Raw genomic sequence first — 14,271 nt, 5'->3', positions numbered from 1 at the left:
CCTGTGCATTTATTTGCGGTATTTCAGTATAAAATACTTTATATTATTGTTTGCAAAACCTTTATGAACGTACTATTATAACCTTAATTTATGTCAAAAAATACTGTAGTTACTATAAATAAATCACCATCTCACACACACACACACACATATATATATATATATATATATATATATATATATATATATATATATATATATATATATATATATATATCAGTGGTGGCTTAAGTTTCAGTTAACATTTATTTAATTTCAAAAAATATTTTTAAACAATGTTAGTTTGTATTGTAGTTAGTTTATATTTATATATGAAGGTATTTACACTGTACTCTAAGATAATGTAAAGAATACCATTCTGTATTTCCAAAAAAAATTACCATAGTACAATGTCCAAAAAGCTTGTAATAATTTAGTGCTGTCAAATGATTAATCACGATTAGTCGGATCCAAAATAAAAAAATTTGTTTACATAATATATGTGTATACTGTGTATATTAGATTTAAGAAAAATGTTTTGTTTATATATAAAATATTTATTTATATATATGTGTGTGTGTAAATATTTTTCAAATATATACATGTGTTTAAATATACATCACAAATATACACAGCACTCACAGATATTTGTAAACAAAAACTTTTACTATTAATCGCGATGAATAGTTTGACAGCACTAAAATCTATACATGGGAATCTAAGGCTTGACATTCAGAAATGACAAAGAAAATATTTTCAGTCTTTTACCATTTCACTCTCTTAACATTATCATTCTTTATTTGAACAAATCACAAGTGAACAATCAGAATCTGAATAAAACAGTCTGCATTGTTCTCACAGATCACAAAGACTAATTTATTACTGTCTGTAAACATTTCAGCATTACTCAGATACACATTTCTGATTTTTAAATATAAAATGCTATAGTATGAAAAGTAAGAATGTAAGTTTGGAATATGAAAAGCAAAAATTAATCCAACTGAATTTACTAGATACACTGTTTTTCTAACTATAATTGAATTTATTTGCGACTGTCTCTCACTAGATTTATGAAATCCATATATAATATCATACAGTTCAAATATTTATACAATGCTATAATAAAATCATAAACTTAGTTTAAACCTCTTCCGCTTCTTATTGTAGTCTTTCTAGGTCTTCTCTGAATAGCGTTAAACTCTCATGAATCTCATGTGCTGATCTTAACACTTGCGGTGTGTTTGTGTGTATGAGCTCAGTCGTTCACACTGGCACAGCTCAGCTAGATCTAAATGAAGGACCTTGAGTAAAATCCAAGGTCTGAATGACTCAGGCACAATATGGTCAATGTGGGTTTGGAATCGTGCGTCACTGGCTGCGTTGGTAAAGTACACAAAAATATCATACATCTGTGAGCCTCGTGTGTTTGGGAAAGGGCCAGTGATGCTGTGCTTGTGACTCAGATCGTATCTCATCGTAAGCGTGAGGACAAACATGGTTTGTGTGTTTGATCAGCCGGATGCTTCAGGTTCATGTAAGGTGTGTCAATCTGTCCAGATCCAGGTTCAGTTCGCCAGGGCCCAAGAATAAGGGTGATATTCCAACTCAAACATGAATAAGAAAGAAAAAGGAACATATATATGTGTAAAGATTAGTTTAAAGTTTAAACCACGTAAAACTGTCATTTGCTTACGTCCCAGTACTCACAGTTAGGCCGAGGGGTCAGAATTAGGAGGGTTTGGACAACATGACGGACTCACTGGCTTCAGAGGAATCTTCATTGTCTGGAGGGAGGCTTTAGGACAGTTTGACTGGGAGAAGATGACACAGATAATATGCATGCATGTACACTATAGTGTTATTTATTTATTTATTAAATTATCAGCAAGGACACATTCAATTAAATTGATCAGAAGTGAAAGTATAGATACATGTTCTTTTGAACTTTCTATTCATTAAAGAATCCTGAAAAAAAAAATCACTGTTTCCACAAAAAATTAAGCAGCACACCTTTTTCAACATCGATAATAATAGGAAATGTTTCTTGAGCAGCAAATCATATTAGAATGATTTCTGAAGGATCATGTGACACTAACTGGAGTTTATATTTTTTGTTAACAATATACACACAAAACTAAAAAATCTATAAAATCTAAAAGTCACTTCTGAACAGTAGTGTATGGTTTCTAAGGGCAAGTTCCCAGGGTCCAAAATGAACTTGGTTGGTTGGTTCTCACCAAAAACCAAGGTACTTTGATTTAATGTGCTTACATCAGATGAATAATTAGATATATTATGATTTAAATCATGCACTTTGTTGCAAATATTACATGCAAAAACAACATTCAAAACTCTACAAATGACCACAAATTACACACTGAGGAAACGGAGACATTACAACCAGCTTGACAACTCTGGTTATTAGGAGGGACATAATAAATAGTGCTATACAGTACTTTTCAGCAACACTGTGGCATTGACAAAACGACATGACAAAATACTTGTGCTAAATCCTACACAAAAGTCTGGTTTTGACTTACCGCACACCAAGAAACTGTGGCTGCTCGCCAGGAGCGCTGGACTCACTCTCCATCTTCAGAGAGTCGATGTGGCCGATGGAAATAACTGTGGCTGCTACATACCACGGCAAACCCATGAAGGAGCAGACATGAGGATACCCACCCAGAACAGGTCCAGATGATAACCACAACCTTTCTGCTCAGGTAAAACGGGAAGAAGAAATTTAACAGTGCTACATGGTAGCAACATAGTTGATCAACATGTTTTCCCTTCCAATGCACCGAGGGAAATACCTCCTTGCATGGCGTATCCATCCCTGGCAGTCCTCTGCACCTATTGCCAGGCAACCAGCATTCATTGCCTCCAGGAGGGGCATCTGCTCATATGGCCGGTGATCATACACTTTCCACCTCCAAGCAGAGAACTCCTAGATTGGGTTCAGAAAAGGAGAGTATGCAGGGAGGAATTGTATCATAATACGAGGCTGTGCTGCAAACCATTCATTCACAAGGCGAGAGTGGTGGAAAGCCACATTGTCCCAAATTATGACATACAGAGTCATGCCAGGCCTCAACAGCCCTCTCTCTTCAGGTGGAATCAGTAATTCTTTCAATGCATCAAGAAATGTGATGAGGCGTTCTGTATTGTATGGGCCAACAGTTGGTATGTGGCAAAGGACTCCATCATTGGAGATGGCAGCACACATGGTGATATTGGCACCCCTCTGACCTGGCACTGTGACAGTGGCCCTCTGCCCAATGATGTTCCTCCCGCGTCGCCTCACTTTACAGAGGTTACAGTTTTTTACGATTGCTATGACAGATTTTTCAATACTTTTAACAATTTTCCAAAACTCTTAACACAGTTAGCACTACATCCGCCTGTGTAAGCTATACTATTAACACATTTCTTGTTGCTTTAACACAAAATGCATACAATTAACACAAATTTAAAATGCTTGAACTTCTTTTACACACAAGCTCAAACAAGACCAAAACAATGGATTTTTACTGCCAAATTTACCAATGATTTAACACTGTATGTCAGAACAGATAACACCATGTTCTAAACCTAACCTTACAGGCTAAAGTCAAGGTAAACAGCTGTTCATATTGTGAATTGAAACACATATTCCCTGTATTTTATTCCATTGCTAATGAGAAACAGCTTATTGAAGTTATGCAAATATATAAATCACAGCTGATTCCCATCTAGGAAGCACACTCAGGTGTTGAGGTTCTTTCAATCACATGATCATATGTTCTAAAAGAGGACTCTTTGGGCTGATCTTGTGTGGAAAAGAAACAATATAGAGCAACACAAAGAAAGAAAGAAAGAAAGAAAGAAAGAAAGAAAGAAAGAATGCCTGCAAGAGGGAGAGGAAGACGAGTACCAGGACAAGGGAGAGGAGTGGGGCAAGGACAAGGGCAAGGGAGAGGAGTGGGGCAAGGGCAAGGACAAGGACCAGGGAGAGGAGTGGGGCAAGGACAAGGACGAGACAGAGGAGTGGGGCGAGGGAGAGGGAGAGGAGTTAGAATGCGTGGTGGCGCTCAAAGAAGGACCAGAGCTAGGGTAACTGATCAAATAAGAGCAACTATCATTGACTATGTCATAAACCATGGGCTATCGTATAGAGAGGCTGGTGAACGAGTACAACCAACCTCAGTCTACATAAAAAAATAAAAAAAATAATAATAATGGTTACACTTTATTTCGATAGTTTTTTTTTCGATTGCTAAACGACAGTGGGCACAACTGGAGTCACATGTGACTCCAGTTGTGCCCACTGTCGTTTAGCAATCGAAAAAAAAACTGTAATTAAAAAATGGCTACTTAGAGTCAGTACAATGTCTAAAGTGGACTATCGAAATAAAGTGTAACCATTATTATTATTTTTTTTATTTTTTTATGTAGAATATAACTTATTGTGCAATCAAAATTTGCTGTGAATGAATCAATCGAACAAGTGTTGTTTTGCCAGACTGTGTCATGAAACTATTTAAACAGCCAATAAACATATGCAGACTGCTTTGGGATGATGACCTTGTAGGCACAGGGACTTCAGTAAGACCTCCTAGTGTTGCAGCTTGAGCCAGACGTACGAAGGCCACAAACGGCTTTTCTAGAAAATCCACCTCTCCAATTAGGACGTTAGACGCCTCGGCATCTCTGGGGATCTTCTTCATGAACTTATTCTTCAGCTGGTTGGTGGAATAACAATACAGTTAGGGATCATGGATGAGTGGGTTTAATTAGTCCACATGGTCTGAAGTGCTGAGATGTGTAGATCATGAAAATGCCATGTTGGAAAGAGTTTGTGTTCCATGTATCAATATGAGCTCCATTTTCAGTGTCTTCAATGTTTTCAATGTATGAAGTGCCTGCATGTGATGGAAATGGAAAGCACCTCATTTTTTCTAATGGCAGATCAATAAAGATATGCAATCAAAGCAGGAAGACCGAGCATGCAAACACACCCACGTGATCCAATGAAAACAGCTGTTTGGCAACGGTGGTCTCAAAGAACATGTGCATATGAAATGGTCTGTGCTTATGGTCAAAATCAGCTTTTAATATTTTAATCCCACTTTCAGAGTCAATTCACTTTCTGCAATGAATGAACAAGTTCTTTTCTCATGTTCTGACTCTGTTTTGCCTCTTGTTAGAACATTTGCTGCAGTTTCAAAATACATATTTGAACAATAATCTGTCCAAAATCAATCTAAATTACAAAAAAGTGGCCCAAAAGTATTTGGACACTTAAGTCTCACTTAAAAGCTTAAAAATAATTTCACATTCTTGCAATAACTTAACCACCCGGAGCACCTGATTTTTAGTGGATGCATGAAGTCAATTCCTCATAACTAACTGAACTTAAATTGATTAGCATGAAAAATGAAAACAAATGCCACGTGATATTGCCACTTTGACACATGCTTCTGTAAGGCATAAATGAAGCCTGTCGAGGATAGTGAACAGATGAAAGTGAGCCAAGGCTGTCACTTTAAGCAGAAAAAACTCATTAAAGTGGACTCAGAATTGGCTCACTTTGAACTCTAGAAAGCCGAGAGCAGTGGCACCAGCAACCCTTCTTCCACAAACAATAAAGCCCTGCATTGGCCTCAAAATACTCTGGCAAAACGAAGTGAGATTAGACTTTACCCATTTAGATATTTATAAGAAACTGAAAAAAGCACAAATGTCAAGGCATGATAAAACTTCTCCAGGCCCCAAAAATACCCTTAGACTCCAGAGGGTTAAACAATGTCTCAAAAGTGTCAGTGTGTGTGTGTGTCTCACCTGGCTGACTCTTTCCACTCCATCTCTCCACCCTCATGCTGCAATGTGTCCATCTCAGTGAAGAGGGTGGGTGTGGGCTCATCTTCCTCTCTGAGGATGTGGCGTAGTCTCTCTGCAGCAGGAGACACTGTCACACACACACACACACACACACACACACACACACACAAACACAAACACACGCACGCACGCACGCACGCACGCACACATACACACTTAAGCTACTACAAAGACATACATTTACCTTAAAATGCAAGAGTAATATTCGTAGCATATATATAATATGTGAGCAATGCAACTAAGCAAAACAAGCATCAGAAGTAAGTTAACAGTGAGGGAAGTTTGAATCTTGCATTTAGGAATCTTGCAATTTGAATTTAGGATTCTTCAGGATTTTTTTATATAAATTATATAAATGAATAGACTGATTATAAATGTCTTTTCTGTCACTTTTCTGATCAGTTTAATGCATCCTTGCTGAACAAATCCTTGCATTTTAATCTATTACATGTTTGCATGATATCAAGGTGTTGCTAAGGTGCTGAGGGTAGTTGCTAGGTATGACTTGATTTAATTTTTTTCACATGTTGTATAAACTGCAATGGCAAAACCATATAACTTTGAAAAGAAACTGCAGATGCTTTTATCCAACAAGCAACATTGCAAGCAATTAAGCATTAAAAAATGAATCAAATAAAAACTGTTTATACAAAAGAGGTCAGTAATAGTAGCCTGTAGCTGAACACCTCCTAATTTAACAAACGGGTTTGATTCTCTGCATTTTAAACAGAAGCCTATTAGACTGTATGACGTACAGTATAAGTCTGGGTGTTATGTTTTGCCTTCGGCTCAGGCTAAACTGACCCTGTGCTGACCGGCTTGAAATTAAATCTGAGTATGACAGGGCAGTACCATTAAGATGTACAGATCCCTAGGCCTTCGATGATCCTCTCATCATTCATGTATCTCATCAAAACGAGAATCTGATCTCAAAAGCCAGAGATCTGAGAATGCTCTGAATTCAGCTTGATTCACGCATCAGCCAATAACGTGACATATAAAGTCAGATTCAAATCAACATTATTGTTTAAACATAAGTAGGCTATCTTAACAATCTTCCTTCGAAGAGAAATATCTTGAAATGTGCATAAATCTCGGTGTCTCTCTCCCGATCATGGGAATGCTGTGATGGAGGACTGGAACACCAATATAGACGGACTCTTAAACCAAGAATAAAAATAGGTGAGTTTCAATTTTATATAATATTTTATTTTATTTCAGTTAAAGTTTGTTTTATTTTCAGACAGTAATGACATTTTTATATTTTATACAATTTTATAGAAAAATTATATTATTAACATAAGTGTACATGGAAAAACATTCCAACAGTAAATAATAAAATACTTTTTAGCTTATTATTAACCTTTGATGTCATGACTAGCTGTGTAAACAACCACGAAGACAATCAATAAACATAATCTTTAATAATCCAAAGAGGGTAAAGCCAGCAGGGGTACAGGCAATCCAAAAACATCTATACAGACACGAGACCAAGGAGAACAGAACACAAATAGTGATGATAATGAGACAAACCTGAACCTGGACCTGGACACAGAGCAAAACACAAACAGAGTCCATGGTGGTGTGACATTTTATACTCTCCAGTTTCTTTATCAAAAGTGTATTGTAGGTCAGGTACATCTGCCAAGATCCTCTTACCATCCTCATCCTCATTGTGTCTGCTGCGGTGACCACTTCTCCTGCTGCCATGCCAGTCATGGTTTATCCTGACAGGAAAAAAGGCAGAATAAAAGACTATTATTAAGGCAAGATACTACAGGAAAAAACACTGCTTCTTCACGCACTGGTAAATCTTGAGATTTTGGGATATTTTGCATCCTAAACGTTCAATCTTTCAGACAAGTGGAAAAAGGAAAAAAAATTCTGGGATAAGAAGCCACATCAGCACACGTTATACTGTTCTTTTTTGTTGGACAGCAGGTTTATAAAAGCTTTTCATTACAAGTCATTACAAGGGAAGATGATTCAAAAGCATATTATGAGTGTGGAGTTTCTTCATCTCATCACGGGAACTCAAGGTCACAAAAAAACTGCAAATGCAGAGAGAAATAAAATGCAAAGAAATTATATAAAAAAATAAATAAAATTAAATAAAAAAAAACATGCAAGCACGTATTGAACCGTGGATGCCATACCAAATCATTCAACATCATATTGAGAATTGTGGCATACCTAAATTAATCTAATTTATATAAGATATTCCTTTTCTAAAAACATGATATTTTATGATTTATGGAGTGATAAAAAAGGAATCCAAAAATTCCCTAAAGCAGAAAATCTCGACAAAAAAACTTGAACCAAACTTTATCCAAGGTTCAGATTTCTGTTCTAGATAATAGGTAAATTCATGCATATTTAATTACATAATGCATAATTTTCATACTTAAATGTAACATTTCAGAAAACTTGGAATACAGAAGAAATGTATTAATACACTGTGATTATTCAGCTGGGGATGCATGGTGATATCTATCAACATTTTGAAGGCTTTGCATATTTTTATTTTAGCTTAATTAAAGTAAGAAATCACTCTGCAGATTATATCACATCAACACATCTAATTAGTGCTCATGAGTTATTTGTTTTTGATAGTTATGGCTGGCAGTGTTTTTAATGCCTCCAGCATTCTCCTGGGATACGTCTCAGCGTCTCAGCATCAGTGACCGTGAGAGGACCTGAAAGAACCCCGCGCGATGTGGCACGTGGACCTGCAGCCTCTAATTCTGCTAAATCTGCTTCCAATAACATTGAAAAAGTCCATAAAAGTCACACTCCAAATTTTCAGGATTGGTTGCTCTACTCCAAGTCTTTTGAAGTTATTTGAGTTATTTGATATTTGTATGAGGAAGAGTCTGAAACTGATGTCATAATCAATGGAAATCTTGGCAGCCGCTTGAATTCTCTTTCCTGCATTAATGAGAGGAGCAACTATATTTGATTTATGAATAATTCATAATCTTTTAATGATTTGTTCTTGAGTTCCACACTTCAGCTTTATCCAAACTTTGTCCAATTCTTGACAATTATCCCCCCAAAATGATATCTTTTTTCAAAAAATGTTGTCGATCACTATTTTATTTTTTATTATTTTATAGAGAAGATCTTGGATCCACATTGGGCCTAGGATCTACAGTACTCAGTAACTGTTTAATATTAACCAATTTTCGAAAGAAATCTCAAACTACTTGAAACATGACATAAACTTCATTAAATGACACACACAATTGACCAAGCTATTGTCTGATTGTTCAACATGAATCCAGGTTGACAGTGATGCAGTACTTTATCCATAGGCCTATGTTTTAAATGCATATTACAAGAAAACTATATTGCACTATATTGCACATGCACAGAACAGGTTATAATCTAGAGACTCTAACGTATTTGGACACAAAAATATCTGAATTTACAGCTTGAGTTTCATCAAAATCAATGTTTGCTGAAGTGGCATCTGCATAGAACTACACTAACATGTCAATACTTTTTCTCGTTAATACTGAACATTATACCTAATGTTTTATCACTTAAAATTCATTTAAAACTTCTGTTTGTAAAATGTTTTGCTAGAAAAGGATGATTGTGCAAGTGAGATCTTTGATCAAAACAAACAAAATTAATAAATAAATTAGTAATGAAGTAAACAAATATTTAATAAATACATGAGTTATTATTTAAAAACAACAACAACAACAACAAAACAAACAAACAAGATAAATAAACACATTTTTGTGTATATTTAAAAGTACCCAAAAACCTTTTGGGGCCACTGCGAATGATTTGACAATGAATAGATTTTGAAATAGATTTTTAAAAAAAAGAAAAAAAAAAGATCTGTCATAAAATTACTTTTTATGTAGCAATTTGCTGTTTGCATAATGTTTCAAGTAAATTTTTAAACAAGGAGCACAGCTGAGAGTGTAAATTATCCACGAGATGGCACCACAAACACACCTGACTGCAATAGCAGTTTTTCTTAAACACGGTTGGGCATTTCAGATCATAATATCACAGACAGAGATGATCATGTATCATGATATTGTTTCTGGTCGTGCTCTCTGTTGTTTTTGTAGTAAACTGATGTGAGGCTGTGTAAAAAACATCACACTTCAGCTCTGAAGTGTAATAAAAAAAAAAAAAAAGAATCAAAATCGTTCATTTAAAAATATGTGGCATTTCTCATGTGTAAATGACTTTGAATAAAAACATCTGTTAAATGGGCGTAAAATGTAAATATAATGATCAACATAATGCTTCATCTCAATACAACAACAACAAAAAATCCATATACTAATGAATATTTCAAATGATGAAAGGAGTTTAATGAATGAATATTACTAACGAACGACAAGCAAACACTAGAGCATATGTTCCCTATAATATAAACTTGCCATATGATCGACATCCTAATGCTGGAGATATTTACATATAAATAACTAGATTTAAAATGATCTAAAGTGTGATGCTTCCTCAGCTAACAAAATATGTTCCACCAATGTTTTGCTAACATCACCATTAAGTTTTCTCTGTTGTCACTTTAGCAAAATAAGTCACTGTCGTTCAAGAATGAGAGATAGTAATAGTGATGCATGATAATCTTCAATGGTTCTTCGCATAATTAAGATGGAGATTGAAGCAGACATGCTCGGTGAAGATGGGAGGCTTGTGTTCTTGCTGTGCTGTAGACAAACTTTTCACTCTGACGGATCATAATAAATTAAAAACTTGTAAGCCTGAGATGTCCTTGTGGATAAGCAGAGGATAAGACTTCTCATCCAAATGGATGTGGGCTAGTTCTACGCTTCTTCAGAGAAGGAAGTCTCCATAAAATCCTCTCACTTGAGACATAATAATCAGGGGTTTAGAGGTGAACTTAAGCCAGAGTCAGATTCACCGCATGATGAGTACGGGATAATGAGCGTTAGGCTCTTTCAATGGCATCTGTGAACACACTAGAGATACTTCGGGGGGATTTTTATTCTGTCAGCACACATGCATGCTCACAACTCTGCTGTCTGCAGGTCAAACTGAGGAGATGGATGGCATACTTATCATTTTCACCAGCAAGCCAAGGGTAGGTTGAAAAGTTATTGTGAAATCTTGTTGGCACATTAAATCAGCCATCTCTATGTGTCTAGACCTCTAATTTGATCCACGATCAGTGAACTGAAAGAAAGCAGGATCTGTTTAGGAGGGATCTGCTGCCACACAGATGAAGGCTCTGTAATGAATGCTCGATGGAAGTGCAACATCTATGGGGTCCAAAAGTTTGAGAGCACTAATCAAAATGCATCTTTTTTGCATATTTGCATTGAAATTTAATACAATTATGTTTTCATTAGAAATTATATTTGAGAATGTTCCAAAGAGCACGTATACAAAAAGACATGATTAATGTGACTAATTTACTTTTGACCTTCAAAAACTACAGTGCAATTCAAAAGTTCTTGAAAGAAGTCTGAATATTATTATAATTTCAAATTATTATTTTCTATTCAAATATATTTTAAAATGTAATTTCTTTCTGCGATGCACAGCTGAGTTTTCAGCATCATTACTCCCGTCTTCAGAGTCACATGATCTTCAGAAATCATTCTAATATGCAGATTTGCCACTCAAGAAACATTTCTTAATATTTATCAATTTTATAAACAGTAGTGCTGCTTAATATTTTGGTGGAAACTGTGATTCATTTTCTCAAGATTCTATGATTAATAGAAAGTTCAAAAGAACAGCATTGTTTTGAAAAAGAAATCATTTGTAAATTATAAACTGTCATTTCATTTCATAAGTCCTTGCTGAACAAAAGTATTCAATTCATACTACCCAATATTTTGAATGGTAGCGTATCTCTTCTTTCTTGAACATCACACAATTTCTTTGCTTTAAACTTTTCAAAGTCCTAAAACCAGATTGTTGAGTCCCAGATTTTCAATGTGCGTAGTCAAAAGAGAGTGGGAACATTCAAAGAAATGATTCAGATCCCCTAAAAGTGTCAAGTGCAATATATTTGCTTTTGTGTAAAATTAAAAGAATTACAAATTTCATAAATGATAATCATACTTTTGAAGCCTATCAAAAAGTTCCGTTTTGCTCCTCTTTCCACATTTCTAGAAATGATTGCTGAAATGAATAAGTCAACAAAACCATGGCTGACTGAACACCATAATTACCAGAGTCTAATTTACATCGTTCATCATAAAAGTTCCCTGCTTCTCCTCCTAGCAAGTGTTGAGAGCTGCTTGTACACTGCACTTACTCATTAACGTTTAATTAATCAAATGACAACTTGAGGCTGTTAATGATTTCCTGGCAAATCTCTGATTGTCAGCTGTTTAGCAGGCAATTATGAAGACGCTATTAAAATACTTTTGCTTAGACCATGGCAAAATAAATAAATGAAACACACTATATGTTTCTGCAACTAAGTTAAAGAAACCCCAAAAAACAGCTTATCACTGATCTCTTTTTTATATTATTTATTGTGTGTGTACTGTTTGTGAGAAGAATGCTGGTATTGTATCTGTTTGTTCACTCACCGATAAAAGACATGATTGCATTGCTCCACTCTTCAAGAGATCACGCTTCAAATCCAATTGAATTTGTGTGAACCCTCATATGGAGCATGTACATCCAATTTCTGAATGAAATTGGAATTGACATTTCATTTCTGAAGATCACATGTGCATAGCATCCGTCTAAACGCTCACCTGGTCCTGCTGTGTCACAAGTCGCCCTCGCTTGTCATGGGCTCATCAGAGATCATCCTAAAAATTAATGAATAAATCATTTTGCTAAATAAATCCAGCTCTTGACATGGCCCTTCATGTGATTGAAATTTATGATGTTTGGATCCTTTCTTTCTCGACCCAAACAAGATTTGGATGCATGTATATTAGGTATTGTTTTTATGAAACTCACCGTCTTTGATCAAGCATCTCCTTTTTTCTCTCTCCATTACTGTCACCTGATGGTTCCTTGCCACTTTTGCCTTTGGCTTGCTTGGTTGGGGTTTAAAAGATATTTAATATTTAGTCGTTTTGATTTGAAAGCAGTGACACCAGCAGATAAAAACAATTCTTGAACTGAATAATTCATAAATAACTGAAAAAAACTGTCAATATTGTCTTCTGCTTTATAGCGTAAATTCACTTTGTTCATAATTGATCAATTTGGCAACATCAACTGCAAATGAATCAACACTGAACTGACTCGGAGTTAAATAATGATAGCATGGTCTTTTTAGAGCTTCCTTAAAGCAGAATATGGATTTGTATCATTTGTGAATATCATTGATTCTGTTATTTTCTTGTTTAATAATGTGAAGCAGCTTTGAAACAGTAAAGCACCATAAAAATAAAGGTGACTTGACTTGATATTTCTGTGGTAAGTTCTGTGAAGTAGCTCTGTAGAGAAAATACAAGACAGATTTTTATTATAAAAGATGATTAATTAATAGCATTTAATTCAATTTCATGCAAAAGGTTTTTACACATGGAACAAGTCCAAAATATATATATTTTTTGTAGTTATGACTGAATTTTAAGAGGGAAAATTAATGTATTCTACAGTTTTATGATACAGGATGGTATGGGCTTTATTGATTATCATTCTCTCTCTGCCGACAACAATTCCTCAACATGTACTGCTTTTCTATTCGTTGCGTGCCTTCGAGGAAATTCTACCATGTGAATGAGTTTTCTCCAAAGCAGCCTCTCTGAAACTCAATTACCCTTCATTTACTCCAGGGCCAAGCAGTTTCCAGGCCAAAATATTTACATATTATTGCAGATTCAGGTTTTAATTCTAAGACTACAGCATTATCAAAAAACATTGTATACTGCAAGAAGAAGTGTCTCACGTTTGGTGATTAAGATACTTCTCATCCTCTTCCATCATTCTAGTGGATTACATTCTAGCGAGCAGCAGGTGACGTGTGAAATTGAATTTCCATTTCCCTGCTGTCAATTCCGATCGCTCACATTCAGCTGGACACTTGCAGCCACCGGGGAGGGACTGGACAGGTGCACAAAGTGGGACCAAAACAAAACAAATCAATGGCTAAAACCTCGCTGTTGATCTGGTCAAGATCATTCACCCAGTCATAACACCATCTGACCATTTCAAAAGATCCCTGAACGCTTCTGACAGCACAGCATATGTTCTTGTTTTGATCCGATAACCGAACTGTAAAGCATCATCATGGGTGCCACCAACAACAGTCCCAGTGTAATATAGTTATTTGTGTCATAGACAACATTGGTTTCATTTCTGCTGTTATACTTTTGGGCCACTTTCTTAATAATAAAACCATTTAGACTCTCAAAAATTGTTATAAAGAACATTACTTTAGTGAAATGCAGTTATGGTAGCAGAATGAAGGAACGATATGTT

General features: G+C 35.5%; 1 long non-coding RNA gene across 1 annotated transcript; it reads right to left on the bottom strand.

Annotated features, from left to right (window-relative positions):
• Nucleotides 1-12,310: 12,310 nt before the first annotated feature.
• On the bottom strand, nt 12,311-14,153 carry LOC132132903 (uncharacterized). Its single transcript, XR_009429105.1, has 5 exons — nt 13,739-14,153; nt 13,227-13,283; nt 12,799-12,878; nt 12,588-12,644; nt 12,311-12,517 (listed from the first exon to the last, which is right to left on the bottom strand). It is a non-coding gene; the product is annotated as an uncharacterized LOC132132903 (long non-coding RNA).
• Between the last annotated feature and the right edge of the window lie 118 nt (nt 14,154-14,271).

Source organism: Carassius carassius, chromosome 49 (assembly GCF_963082965.1).
Source record: "Carassius carassius chromosome 49, fCarCar2.1, whole genome shotgun sequence".
Classification (NCBI taxonomy): Eukaryota; Metazoa; Chordata; class Actinopteri; order Cypriniformes; family Cyprinidae; genus Carassius; species Carassius carassius.
Note: the sequence above shows the minus strand (reverse complement) of the source record. Positions and strands in the feature narration are given on the sequence as shown.